The sequence below is a fragment of the Halichoerus grypus genome, chromosome 3, assembly GCF_964656455.1.
Source record: "Halichoerus grypus chromosome 3, mHalGry1.hap1.1, whole genome shotgun sequence".
NCBI lineage: Eukaryota > Metazoa > Chordata > Mammalia > Carnivora > Phocidae > Halichoerus > Halichoerus grypus.
The window spans coordinates 16,395,657-16,411,169 of record NC_135714.1 but is presented as its reverse complement, the minus strand read 5'-3'; the positions used below and the strand labels follow the sequence as shown (position 1 = coordinate 16,411,169).

At 35.7% G+C, this 15,513-nt stretch overlaps 1 protein-coding gene and 1 pseudogene across 4 annotated transcripts in view; both read left to right on the top strand.

Annotated features, from left to right (window-relative positions):
• KCNIP4 (potassium voltage-gated channel interacting protein 4) overlaps nucleotides 1-15,513 on the top strand; it is a 1,107,245-nt gene that overhangs the window by 931,904 nt on the left and 159,828 nt on the right. The gene's annotated exons all lie outside the window — the stretch shown is intronic.
• Nucleotides 8,513-8,663, top strand: LOC144381434 (U2 spliceosomal RNA; annotated as a pseudogene).

Sequence of the window (15,513 nt, the reverse complement as noted above, 5' to 3'; positions counted from 1 at the left end):
TAATTGACATAAATAATTGTCGCTTAGTTATTCATCTATGAGATACCTTGGCCAGACTGAAAGCTAGGCTGTAGACAGTGAAGAGTCTCACTGGGTGAAATTCTAACTTTTACTCAAAATCAAGGCCATATGACAATTTTCTAAAGTCTAAAAAATTTGAAAAGGCTTTGGTACTCCCCCCCTTCCATATTGAAAATCAATTCTAGGGGCGCCTGGGTGGCTCAGTCGTTGGGCGTCTGCCTTCGGCTCAGGTCATGGTCCCAGGGTCCTGGGATCGAGCCCCGCGTTGGGCTCCCTGCTCCGCGGGAAGCCTGCTTCTCCCTCTCCCACTCCCCCTGCTTGTGTTCTCTCTCTCGCTATGTCTCTCTCTGTCAAATAAATAAAAAATCTTTAAAAAAAAAAAAAAAAGAAAGAAAATCAGTTCTAAATGATAAAGGCAAGAATGTTGAATGGTATTCTGATTTTTCTATGGTGATTAAATAAAAGCTTTTTTTTTTTCTAATTTTGAATATTAAACTCTTCATAAAAACTCTTTAGGGTCACCTTTTGCTAGTGCCTTGATCATGTGCTTATGAGATGATCCCGCACTGAGTAAAGACCTTCCCTACAAGTCATGCAAATGGCTATGCTCTCTAGGCGGGGGTTTCAGCACCAAGTTAGCCCTTGCCTCAAGAAAGGCTTTCTCCCTTTTTTGTGGTGCCAAAGCTATGCAGCAGAGTAAAGCAGACATCAAGAAAAGGACACCATTTTTCTTCAGCTGATAGATTAGTCCACTGATAACATCTGTCTGAGATCATGCCCTAGATACTGCTGAGGTCCCAGGGTAGCCCCAGGGAAGACTCGCCAGAATAACTATTATTCATGTTTGTGATGTGCACTCTATCTTTAATAACTGTGGTTTTATTACTAGCTATTTTTCAGGTATCAGCCTTGGGCTAAATTTTATTTTAACTGTTTTGCTTGGCCTTGGTGGGAAGTAGTGAAGGATTAAAACAAAACAAAAACAAACAAGAAAGCAAAAGACACACTTTTCCCTCCAATTGTTTATGGACTAGTTCAGGTCAGAATCATATGCAAATAATATGAGAGAATAAAGAGATGAGTGGGTATAGGTAGGGTATGGGCAATATTGGGGGTGCCTGGCTGACTCAGTCAGAGGAGCATGCGACTCTTGATCTCTGGGTTGTGAGTTTGAGCCCCACATTGGGTGTAGAGATTACTAAAAAAATAAATTTAAGAAAAAAAGATATGGCAATATTGTATGCAATCTGAGTACTGACATTATAAACCTCTACCATGTAGACTGGAATTTCAGGATTGTTTTTGTTCATACCTATTAGAGCATTGGACTTGGAGTAAGTGTTTAATAAATATTTATTGAAGGAGTGGAGATTATTATTAAATGTCTTTATGAGTGATGAAATCTTTAGGACATGACTTTAAAAAAGAAATCTATGTAATCTCAGAATCTGGCACACAAAAGATCCTGGAGGAATGTTTATGAAATGAATGAACCATTGGAACAATCCTATTCCTTCCTACACTGTGATTGTTAGATAACCCTACCTGAGTTGGAGAGGTAGATATTTGTCTGGATAGAAAGAACCAATTTTTGATACTGTTACAGGCTCAGGATCAACTTTATCTTGGGCAGAACCTTTCCCTTTGGTGTCTCATTCTCTTCTTTCAGAAGATTATAAGGAATGGTGATCCTCATCATCATTAGTATCATTGCTTGAAAACCTGTGAGGTGCCAGTGTCCGTACTAGACATGTTTTTAAGTTAAGTTGATCCTTACAATGACGATTAATCCTTCTATGAGGTGAAAATCATTAACCCCAATTTATAGATAAGAAAACCGTAACCTATGTATTATCAAGGACCTTGCAAGCAAGAACTTAAGCTCTTGTATTCCAGTTTTCAGGAATATATATGGGAATCATAGCAGCTACCTCATTAGGGTTCTTTTTTTTAAAGATTTTATTTACTATTTGAGAGAGAGAAAGAACATGAGCAGCGGAGAGGGGCAGAGAGAGAGGGAGAAGCAGACTCCCTGCTGAGCAGGGAGCCCGATGCGGGGCTCATCCCAGGACCCTGAGATCATGACCTGAGCTGAAGGTAGATGCTTAACCAACCATCTGAGCCACCCCCGTGCCCTCCTCATTAGGGTTCTTATATAAATGAACAGTTCCATGTCCACTGTAGACACACACAAGTAAATTGTTGTTGGTGCTCATTAAGAGGTGGGGGTGATGATGTTGGTACAACTGACGAGCAAGCAGCGACTAGGAGGGTATGGCTGGCTTATGGAATGTTTGGCTAGCTGTGGCAGGAGGGGAATGGGGAATATTGGGTGACTCAGGGTGAAAAAATTCTTTGGAAACCACAGAAAGGAGTTTTGAGTCATGAGAGCTTCCTTAGGAGCATCAGCTAAGAAAATCTGTGTGGAATATCTATTTATTTCTCAAATATCGGGCAGCTCCTAAGGGATGTTATGCAGAGGTAACATGATAAGGTTGTTTTTGTTGACATTCCCTTGAAAGCAGTGTAGAGTGGGAGGAGGGACTTGGACTCCTAAATAAAGGAGTAGAGTAGGGATAAAGATACCTTGATAGACTTTTAAGAGGTAAGATTGACATGATGCAGAGTTGAGTGGGAGCTAAGAGGGTTGTATTATAAATGTCTATTTAATTTTATTTCTCTCCCACTGGAACATGAGATTTGATCCAATAATTACATTCAGTCCTTACTGGGCATTTAATAAATAGTGGTTGAATTAGCTAGGTTCTACTCTGTATAGATAACTGTTCCAAGTATAGCAAGGACTACTTGGACTATGAGGATTTCTCTAAATTCCAGTGATACGGATCCAAAATTTTTAAAAGCAAAGCTTATATTTTGCCATATTGATTAAACATATAATGACCTGGGAAATTTTTTTTCTGATTTGTTTATTAATTTATGCTATAGCAAAATTTTTAAAAATTCATTTATGTGAAAGTCTTAGAAAGCTGAAAATTAAATCTGCATTTAAGCATGTTTTGACAGGTCAGCTTTGATAAAAAAAAAATAAAATAAAATGTGATGAAATTGGAACTGTCTTGAAAAATCTGTATTTTCCAAACATAATGTAATCTTATAGGTTTTACATAGTTTTAAGTGTGACACCAAAATGCCATTAATGAGAGCACATGCTGAATTTGAACATATTTTATGACTCTTATTATTCTTCTCTGTGTCCAAGTACACACACACACACACACACAATTCTTAGTTTTTGTTTTAATACTTTTTTCTGTTGTTCCCTAGAATTGAGTAAGTTATTCCCTTGTAAATAAATCATGTTTTCAATTATTAAGAAACCCTAGAAACAATAGATATTTTAATGTAACACTGTTTAGAATAATAGCTTAAAAATATATGCTGCTGTATTGTTTTTTTAGCTTTAAAAATACCCTTTTAAAATATAGATAACCGTGGCATTTTCTATGGCACCAAAACTGCCCAGTTGTACACAACTGATATTAGGACATTCTTACTAAATCCCACACATTTTAATTTAAACTGTAATAAATACTGAAAACAAACAGCTAGAATTCAGTCTCAAATCCTCCTCCAGAAGTCAAAATGCTAGCAAGAAATATTTTTGCCTCACTTTTTTTCTTTCATTAATAAAGCTACTCCACGAGGTGATTAATCAAGGAAAAACCTTTTTAGTTTTAACCACCTGTCATCATATTTCAAAGAGCTGCAAATAAAAAACATTATGGTCCTCAAAATATTTAAGGTAGGGATAAATAGCCTCAAATTCTCAATATTGTAGTCCCACCACTTAAGGCACCACCACAGCTGCAAAGAAAACAGCAATTTAAATATTTTATTCCCACACGCTTCTTTCTCCTTGTCTGTTCACTAAAATAATCGCTCACTTTCTTGGATAAAGGCCATCTAGCCACAGTCCCAAAATAAAACCAGCAAGACTATCTTAAGAAAAACACAATAAGATTGCATTTTTGATGCTAATTGTTGATTTTATATTTTCTTGTGCTTTGTTTAGAGAGGTGTAAGGACTTATTTTTGGCTCTACAATTATTCCCAATGGCCAAAAGCTACATTATTTCAGCAGGAGAGACTAAGCTGAAAGCATACATTTCATACCATAACAAGAAATCTAGGAGAAACTCTTCTAAGTTCAGTAATTTCCAGGTAGTTCAGTATGTGGGATTGATTCATGTAGAAACTCAGCTACAAAAACTTCAAATGACCCACGGCTGTGCCTTACTTTACAAAATCTCAAAGCACTAAACTCTGAGCTTACAGAATAAATGACTTAAGAAGTGAACTTTATAAATGGATTTCTCACTTTCCCCAGTAAATGGATTTCTCACTTTCCCCACTGTAAAACACAGACCACAATGTATGAGGTACTTTCAGGAATGCAGCTGAAGTTGTCTTGCAAAGTATATAGGTTTAAAATCACCTCTGTTCCCTTTGTGATGAGCAGCAAATCAAAAAGGAAGACAAGCAGATGATGTTATCAACCCATGCATTGTCCAGGCTTTCCATGCCTTCTGCCCCAAAGAGAGGAGGGGAGACAGAACCCCATTGTATTCTTCCTTTACTCTTCTATACTCCTCACCTCTCAAGCTTCCCTTTCTTTACAAAGCACTGCAAAGGCGCCAAAAGGCCAGGCCTTTCTTATGCAAACACTGTCAGGTGCTGTGTAGGAAAAAGTTAACATACAGTCCCAAGACTACTCTCCGTAGAAAGGCCTTCTACAGGGTTGAGCCTTGTTTGGCATCTGGGAACTTGGCAGTAGGAAGAGTTCCCTTTATTCCCTAACTGCTAAGAACGGCTCATTGTTCCTAAACTGTATAAAAATAATGGTTTATAGCAAAGACCTCATTTCCTTCTAAGAGTCTGAAATCTCAGTATATCCAAAACTAGTGTCTACGTGACCTCCTCCCAATTGAATCCCTGGGAGTTGTGTCTTTAATGAGCTTTCCTGGTAGATGACAATTCAGTGCTTTATCACAACTCATTGCTGGGGAAATTAAGTGTGTCCCATATGACACGCTCCTGGATGCTTGCACCTGGTTTCCTCTGGACTTTGCCCAAAGTGCCTTTCCCCTTTGTTAATTGTGTTTTGTATGCTTTTATTGTGATAAATCATAGCCATGAGTACAACTATATGCTGAGTCCTCATCCTCCCAGTGAATCACCAAATCTGGGGGTGCCTTTGGGACTTCCAGCACAAGCATCTGTGATATAAAATGTGATTATATAATATATAATAAATTATTCTCTCTTCTATGCATCATAGCATGGTACTAGCTCTGTTCTAATCTAGGATGAACTGAGAAAATAGTCACCAAAATCGTTTTTTGTGTTCTGTGGTTCTGATGAGGAGCTCTGGAGGAGAAAGACTCAAAGTACTATAGATCCCCAAATTGTCCCTAGATCTTCCTTATAGATCAAATTTTAAGAGTATGCACAGCTTTCTTCTCAAAGGAAAAATGACAAAAGAAAGAAAAGTTGTGCTGAGTGGTTTTTGGCCAACACTATTCTGGGCTATGAATATCTTAAAGTATGGTAGGTGTGGATATCATGGACTGAATCCATGCAATAATGCTGGAAAGCAGAAATTACTAACCCAGCTGAAAGGTAAAGGAATAGACTTAAAGCATTTATATATATTCCCTGTCTCTCACACTAGACTATGAGCTACCAGAAAATAACTCCTTTTTTTCCACATGTGTATTTCCAGTGTCTAGAACAACCCCTATTATGCAGTGGAATGAATGAATGCATTAATTAAAAAAATTAATTTTGAAGTTTCTACAAGATGATAAGAGGTAGAGCTGGGACTCAAACCCATGACTCTAACCCAAAACCAGTACCTTCCCTTATGCTAGGCCTTTCCCTTATATGAGATATTTTTAACATATCTCTTTACTAATGAGGAAACTTTAGTATAGACGCTTGGAAATTGGCCCACGGCCATTCATTGATTCAAAACTTACTTTGACCCACTGTGTGCCAGAATTGTGCTAGGCCGTGGGGTATAGGTTGAAAAAAAATGGCAAGAGAAAAAAAAAAAGTATTATTTTTCAATGTAGCAAAATAAACCCTAATTAAATAAAATGTCTAAGGAGGCAATGGAACTAAAGGATTCTTGGCTACATCATCATATAATTAATATTTAGAAGAAATCATAGGCATCCCAAAGTTTGTCTGACATGAAATTTGTGCTCAGACTCTTGGTACAAACATTCAGAGCACTTCCACTTGGCTTTATCAACCCAACGTGCTTCTGGGAGTGACAATGGCATGCAGGTTGTCTAAACCAAAGCAGTGACCTAGAAAAAGTATGAAAACATAACATGGACTGTCTCAGGCTTTCAATCAAATCAAGGTAATTAGGACTCAAAGTGCAAAAGCTTTGTACCTAGTCATTAGCATTAAATGCCCCAATAATTCAAGACGTACATACTCAAAACTCATTAGGGATATATCAGGCACTTTAATATATCCTAGAGTCAAATGATTGAAATCTAATATGAGAAAAGACTACGTCATGGGTTAAGCACGCTATGTACTAGGAGCTATGCAATGAAAATAAGATACAATCTTTGATCTCGAGGAGGAACATGCAGTTGAGTACAGGAAAAGACACCACAAAACTACAAATAATATTGAATATATTGGAGCTTAATTCAGTGCATCTGTGAACTTTGAAAGAAATTTTTAAAAATGCAGTGTTAAAGCTGAGTGAGTCAGACAGGGCTAGACACTGCTTCTATCCATTCTCTTTACTTCCTCACTAACAGAACACCAATTTGAATTGGGGCAGCAATGTGCCTAGAGAAACTATGCCATCATCCAGGCCTTCTTGCCATTAGAGATGGTCTTATGACACAATGGCAAACAATAAGCAGCAAGTGGTAGTCTACTGGTCTGCTGCATAGAATTTTCAGATGCACTATTGTTTTCCTAGTTAAAAAGGAGGAGGAGGAACTGATTCAGTTGGTACTCACCTTTTCTCCTTCAACCATTCCCTTCTTTCAGACTGCAATGGAGGTGGGATGTCTGGAGGCATAGTGGCCATCTTTAAGCACAAGAAAGCCATAGATTAACACGACAACCGAGATTAGAAGAAGGCTTAAATTGGACGGCCTATTTCTAAACTGTGTTTTATTGAAATAAACACTTATTTGGTTCAGTCACTATGGTCCACATGAAGCTGAAATCTAATGCTAAATCGTACACCGATGGTTGCCTTGCGTGTAATCTTTTGCTTCATTCAAATTGCTATTCTGAGAAGGTCCCCCACTACAGCCATTTTAGAGTCACTCTTACACATGATGAACTGAGTATCTGTGGGTGTTTTTGTGATGCTTCTCTACAATGAGGAATGTAGACAACATGCCATGCAGAGGATACTGGCGGTTCAATACCCACTGCAGCGATTCTCATTTCCCAAACAGGAGAAAATGACAAGAAAATGAGAGGAGTGGTGTGGAAATTCACAAGCTGACACAACAGTTGGGTTCCTTGAGTGAACTAGTGAACTTTACATTTGCTTCAAATATCACATGTAGCTGGTCTGCTCATGGTGTTAACTTTGTGCCAGTATGACTGGAAGTGTTTTCTCTTGCAAGTAAATGATAAAATAAAAATGCAACTTGTGACTGCAGGTAAAGACAAATTTTTAACAAACACACCAGGATTTATACATGCAAATTATTCCTGGCCTTTAATGAGATGACCTTGAAAAACTGTTCCTGATTTTGATGACACTGATAGAATCTTTTGATAAATTAACCTTTTGAAATTATCTAAAAAGCCAGTTTATAATCCAAGGATGAAAATCCATCTTCTTATTTTGCATTCACACTCTAAAAGAAAAAAATCTTACAAATTCAACTATAGACTATCAAAAACTATACAGTGTTTCTTATCAGAGATAGCTTATATTTTTTACATCAGGAGAATGAAACTTGTCAAATAAATTCTATAAACAATATTTTTGAAGAGAAGTTAACACATTTGAAAGAATTCTGTATCATGGTTTCTACAAATCTTACAAGAAACATTTCTAAATTGTTTTCTTGGTTAGTTATTCCATATTTTTTATAATAATAGAGTACTTTAGACTGTTTAAGAAATTTTCCATGTATTTCTATTTAATTTTCATAACTAATACCATTTTTACAGATAAAGAAATTGAAATTTAGAGACATTTCAGTAAGTTTACCAAGGTCCCAAAACTAATAGCAGTCACTAAACTAAGTCTAAAATGTGTCTTCTCCATCCAAGTCTACTGTGTTTTTAACCAATATTCTTTTATTTTCTCACATCCCCTAAAATAATTTTGAGCAATTATGTACACTCCTGCACATTTTAAATTGAAGTCTAGAATGTTTTCATCATAACTTTAATTACCATAGTTCTGGATGTTATAATTCCCAGCATACTGCAAATACGGATATTTTAAAATAAAATGTGTTTTTTTGCTTCTTGGCCTTTTGGCTAAGATCAAGTGTAAAATAAAATGTGTTTCATCCCTCTTTTAAATGTATGAAGTTGAATCTAACTGCTATGGCAAATTGATACCCATCATTCATCCATTATTTTTCTTAAGAGGTAGGAGTGTTTATCTTTTTTTCTTTACTTTTTCTAGAGACATTTATCTAAGTATGTACTTTTTATGGTTGAAGCCTTTTATTCATCATGCTATCATATTTCTCTGCAAGAAAAACATGTATATGAAATGTAATTTCATTTTGAAAAAAATTTTCTGACTATAGGGATTCAAAAAAATTAATTCTCAGTTTAGTTGATTAACAAGCATTAATAGTATTGATTTAACATAACATAATAAAAAATAAAATAAAATAAAATAAAATAATTTATTTCAAATTTTAAAAGTAATTAAAACAAAAGAACAAAATGTTCTCAAAGTACTATCTCTTGGTTCATATTTCCATGGAAAACTCACATTAATTACCCGAATAAGAAAGGACTCATCATCAATCATAGTCCTCCTTTACATTCTTATGGATGTGAGTGATGAAAATTTTGCTCATAAACAGTAATGTCACCTCAACTCATATCATGTTTATTGGGTAGTAGGCTTGGGTCCAAATGCTTGCTGTTTTATTTAACTCATTAGATCCTTACTATGTAGCTCTATAGAGTAAGTAGTATTCTTATGGCTCCCTTTGTATAATTTTTAAATTTCGTAATTTTAAAATACTTACATTTACACTTACCATTTTGATCTCCCTGAACTTCAGTTTATTTACGTAAACTGAGATAATAACATTACCAGCCCCACAGTTATTGTAAGGGTTACATGAATTAATATATCTGAAGTGCCTAGCTATTAGTGCTGGCTATTAGAATTTAAAACTTAGGCATAGAGAAGGTGATAAACCGCCCATGGTCCCACAAGTAAGTAAGTAGGTGAGTCTGAGTTCAGCCAGAGTCTAGCTTTTTATGGCCCCTTTAAAGTGTAGCAAGTAGATTGGAAAGGAATGAATTTTGTTTCGTGTCACAATTCTTTGAACTCCTTCCGATTTATTTGTCAAAAATCACCTAGTGATTCATCATAAAAATCATTTTGGTGATCTATCAGCTGACAAATTAGTTATATCCCTTATTAATTTTGTTGAAATTAATAAATTAAAAATTGACTTTGAAATGATGTGTTACCCTAGGAATTAGCATCCAGTTGGAGAATAATATATTGTATTGTCCCGGTATTTGACATTCCAGAGGACTTTATACCTCAGGGTCATATACCATAGTAAGTTTCTGAAATGGGCAAGAAGTATGCTTGTTTGTTTCTTTTTCAATGGGAAAATGGTTTATGAAGGGGAAGGTATGCAAAGAAAATCAAAAAAGTTGATTCTCTTAACACAATCTATACTCCCTAGAACATATTTGTGCCCACTTCCTTGCTCTAATCAACCATACAGTTTTCTGTGTGTGGAAATCAATGAGATAGAATAACATGAGATGGCTGTCTCCACCCTATTTATTCCAGGTTGAGCCTCTCAGTGGAAGAAAAGTAAGTGAATGGCTAATACTGCATTTCCAGAGGTCATCTGTCCTTGCACAGATGGAAGAACCCTTGAATTAAAAGTGACATCCTAGCTGTGGCCTATCTTATACATAGATCATTAAATAGTTTGAAGGGTCCTAAAGAGGAATTGACTATTTTGCTAATATATTTCTAATAGAATGTATAGATAAGAAAGGAGAAATTATTCTTCTCTAGATTAAAAATAACCAAAATTATCTTTAAGTTAAGAAAGCAAAAAGATTCTTCTAACTATGGTATAAAACCAGATTTCCTCTAAAAGAATACACAATTGTATAAGAGACAGGATGCATAGGGCAAAGATCTATATATCATCACTCATCTCTAGAAGAAATGTCTACTCTAACTCTACCATGTACCCCCAGCTATGTGTCTGTTCCTTAAAATTACCGCTTGGAATCAAGACATCTGGTGTGTACATAATAATTCATGTTTAAAGATTATTTTCAGATAATCAATATTATAGACAACTGACCTGGATTACTGAGAACTCTGGTGGGTTCACCTATAAGGATCTCTTCACTGTTACTCACTAAATTATCTTACTACTATACTCATAAACTTGGAAAGTATTCAAACAAAAAGCCACACATTTCAAATACTATTCTGAGGATGCCAAAGGGGAAGTTTTGGAGAATATCAAAATATTATCTGGATACATGGTCCAACATTCCAGGAAAATTATGTATCAGAACAAGGTTATAACAAAAGACTTCATTTTGATTAAATCGTGTTGAGTTTTGCCAAAAAATTCAATTTAATAATTAGAAAATTAACAGATCATTATTCTAATAGTTGAAAATTAAGGAAGTAGAATAAGATGTGTTTTTTAGTACTTCCTTTTCAAATGGATAATGTTGAATATGTAGTTTGTATATAACTATGTCAAAGGATAGATAAACTTTTTAGCAGAACTATTCATGATGACTCAGGGGAGACAATGGTAATTGTCTTTGGGATTCTGGTGTCCATTTATTGATAATGTAACTCTTGGCCTAAAAAGATCTCAAAAGTCCCACGAACAAATATTGTAGAGATAACCATTCATTAATATTAAACTTGTTAACATCAACCAAACGGACTTATTGGTAGTTGTTTCTAGAAATTCATATTGCTTTTATTTCAAAAGTATAACATTTTTCAGGATGCCTGGGTGGCTCAGTTGGTTAAGTGTCTGCCTTCAACTCAGGTCATGATCCCAGGGTTCTGGGATCGAGTCCCACGTGGGGCTCCTTGCTCAGCGGGGAGTCTGCTTCTCCCTCCGCCTGCCCTCCATCTGCCGCTTCCCCTGCTTGTTCTTTCTTTCTCTCTTCCTCCCTCTCTCTTTCTCAATCTCTGACAAATAAATAAATAAAATCTTTAAAATATATATATAACTTTTTCACATAGAACTGTACACACACAAAAGAATATTGTGAAGTTGGCAACTGAATTTATTTGTAATCACAGTTTTTTATAATTTCAACCCTGCAATTCCACTTTCTAAAATCAAATAGTAAATATCAAGCCTTCAAATATTTCCTAAATGTTGGAAATCTAGGTAGTTTTAGTTCTAAATATAACTTTCTCTATTTCACCGGATGCATTTTATAAAAGGGAACATCATATAGTAAACAAATAAGTCTTTCACTTATTATCAGGTGACCTTGCCAACTAAACTGATTTCTCTGAATATTCGTTTCCTTATCTACATAGCTACCTATTTCACAGCATTATTGTGTGGCCCTAATAAAAAAAATGTACTTGACAGTTCTATGAACAATTTAAAGTAGTATAGAGATCTAGATATTTAAATACTGGTCATCATAAATTCATGCTGTATCTCTTTTGGTTCAAAAATTGCAAAATTGGTTGAAAAATGGCAGCTAAAACAACCTTCTTTATATCATTCTTCATGTTCTCACAGCACTCTCATCAACCATGTCTTTCAAGCTTTTAAAACGTGGTGTTACCTTAGATTCTTCTTTCTCCAGTCTTGCCAATTTTGCCTCAGGAATACCTCTTGAATCTGTTGTCTTTCTATATTCCCAAATACCAATACCTTTGTTCATCTTTTCATCTACTCTTGCCTTGTCTGTGGAAACAACCCCTTGTCTAGCATTCTTGTTTCCATGACTTTTCTTATTCAAATTCATCCTCCACCATGCTGCAAGGATTATCTTTTTAAAAATGCAAATAGATCATTTTTATTCTTGCTGTAACTCTCCATTTTCCACAGAAAGTAAGACCTGACTCTTCCTTGAATCATTCATGTTCATCAAAATCTACCAAACCTAATTCTGGAGCACACCTTGCCTATTCTCCTGGGTGTCTTTTGCCCCAGCCATTTTGAATTTCATAATTCCACAAATATGCTTTTTCATCATTTTCAGCCTATGCTAGGTTATCCTTTCCATAGAATGTTCTCAAGTGACAGGATTGTGTAAAGATAGAAGTGAAAGCATTTCAAGTTGAGAAGTACCATACTACAAAATTATTATTAATGCTATTGTACAAATCTTAATAATTTCAAAAATCTTAGCCCACACATACAATGACAATTGATTTTTTTTCTAATGTCTATCTTAAGACTGTCCAAGAATAGTCTACTATGTCATTTAGCTCACCAGAATTTAAAAATCATATAAAATGAATAGTTTTAAAACTGAATAGCTTTGGTAAAATAGAATATTCAAAAAGGTTTCTCCTTCATATCTCTTGGAAATTGTATATAATTGGATATAATTTGATATTATAAATTTCAGTCCATGAAAATTACATTCTGAAATAATTTAATTAGTTAAGAATTGTAAAATGATACTGTACTTTTCATTTTTTATAATTCCTTTATTTAAAATAGCTGAAGGTCCTTTAATAAACATTTCTGTGATAGAAATATGTAGAGAGCAGTTCCTCTTCAGACATCAAAGCAAGGTCCGAAAAGGGAAGATTATCCTTTACTACATATGTAGAGCAAACTTGAAATTGAGTTTCTGAGGCCAGTTCCACTAAAATCTGGTGTTGGAGGAATGGAGCCAGTAATAATGATAATGCTTTAAGAAACATTCATTGAGCATCTCCCATGTACTAGGTGCTTTCTCATTTAACCCTCAAAGCAATGCTAAGGCATACATATTTATATTCCTTTTTTTTTATATATTAAAAAATGAGAGTAAGAAAAGAGCAGAGACTCTTCCATGGACACTGAGCCCTGAGGCAACAGAGCAAGAAATCCTTTCATTCACAACCATCTATTGTATGTCCACCATGCTCAGTTAGTGCTGTGGCCTGGAATACAAATGATGAGTACACCCGAGACTCGCTCTTCAAGAACAAATGTTTATTGGGTTGACACTCAGGACTGTTTGGCTCCTCTCTCTGACAGCACACGGACTAAAGCATGTCAAATTATAAAACATGATAGAACTGTTACCGTTATTTTTATTACTATCATAATTTTTTTCTCTCACATCTGCCCTGCTCTTAATCCTGATGACCTTAAATTTCTTGATCATTTTCTAAAATAGAGTAAAAAAGAAAGTGGATGGAAAATAGAGAGGGTCCTCCTACTACTGGGCCTTTGCACCTGGACGCCTTGTCTGAGTACCTTTGTATGTTGGAGCCTTGGCAGAAAAGAGCATTAGCCTACAATACCTGCACTCCAGATCATATCTTATTAAACTTGGCCTACTTTCCATTGACCTTTTTTCTCACAGATTTGGTTTCCCCACCTGTTCAGACTTCCCTTGTGGATTTTTGGGTTGAACCTGGACCCAGTTGTATAATCCCTGGTTTTGATGCAGAGTGCATTTTGAGTAGGATACTACCTTCTCCAATTCCAATCCATAAAATCCTAAGGAGGAAGATTCAAGTGAGTGGAAGGGAGAATAGAAGATAAGGAGGCAAGGTGAGACTACTCTGGCTAGACGGCAAGCTTCAGGAGGGCAGAGAACATGGCTGTCTTGTTTACTACTGAATTCACAGTATCTAATACAGCATCTGGAATCCATAGGAATTCAATAAATCTGTGTTGAAAACCGAAGGCAAGGCAAGGAGAGCCAATGGAGGTTTCAGGATTACAGAGTACTTTTCCTATTTTCAGAGGAAATACTCTGATAATCCATCCTCCTCCAAAAACATTTTTTGAAAGACGAAAAAGAAAATGGATAAACTTGATTCAACATCAATCCATACCATATACAGCTTGATCTACTGCTATATCTGGTAGCCATGAATTCTTTAATGTCAGAGAAACCAATTACTACCAAGCATGTGAAGGGTTCTTTATATGTACTTAAAATAAAGAGGAGTATAGATTTGGAGTGCAAAAAGAAGTAAGATGACTAATGTCTTCCCAGTAGAGAAGTTATGAAGCCCTGGGACATTTTACAGAGGAAACTTTTGTTGGATTAGCACCCCATCTGTTTGAGGAGTTAGCAGAGTAGTCCTGTCTGGAGGCAATAGTGGGGATGAGCTTGCTTAACATCCCTTTAAACTCTGAGACTTGGTGATTTTTGAACAATTCATTCTAACATAAATAATTCACAAAGAAGAAAACTTACACCAGAAGTGTTTCAGTACTTTTGCCTTTAATAATGCCTGAGGTCTTTCTTGGAATAAAAAGGAAAAGGAAAACTGAAAAGGATTACCTGCTGACAATTAGAGCTGTGTCAGTGACAGTTAGCCCCAATCCAAGGGGCAGGCCAAGTTAGCTATGTCAAAACAGAAGGGCTCCAACAGGGTAGTCTTTTTGACATACCTGTCATTTATTAGATTTTACTCAAGTGAGTTGGCTGGCTAAAACAGTTTTTTCATTGCAGAATCACGCATTAACTCTGTTTTCTTAAAGGATAATGCTTATAATTTGTGCAAGATTGCTTGAATTTAGGCAGACAGTCTGTTGAGCAAAAACTCCCAAATTTCTTCACAGGACACTGTAAGTTTTCTTTTGCCTAATAGAAGGCAAAGATGGAGTTCTGCAATAAAGCATTTTTTTAATACAGCCATAAGATATTTCTGAGTTGTTACTACTACATAAACTATGCTGGGTTCTCAGGGGAAAAGAGACCAAAGCATGGTTTCTGCCCTTCAGGAGTAACTAGTCTAGGAAAAAGGATGCCCAAATTAACAAAGATCAGCTCATTCTGAAACAAATCTCTTTTTGGTTCATGGGAGGTAATTGTTATAAGACTGTCTTAATTTCTATGGGCTGTACAAAAAGCAGTTAACATTTAGAATTAATATTATGAAATGTTTTCACTGATTTCAAATGAAACCCAGTGTTCCTTCAAGCTAACAAAATTCCCGCCTAGGAATGTTCTTTGTGTCCCTCAAGTGATTGAAAAATTGGTATCCAATGTTAGTTGTTATCTCTAGACTTTCCAGTACTTTCTCATAACTCTCAAATAATAATTAAGAATCAATTC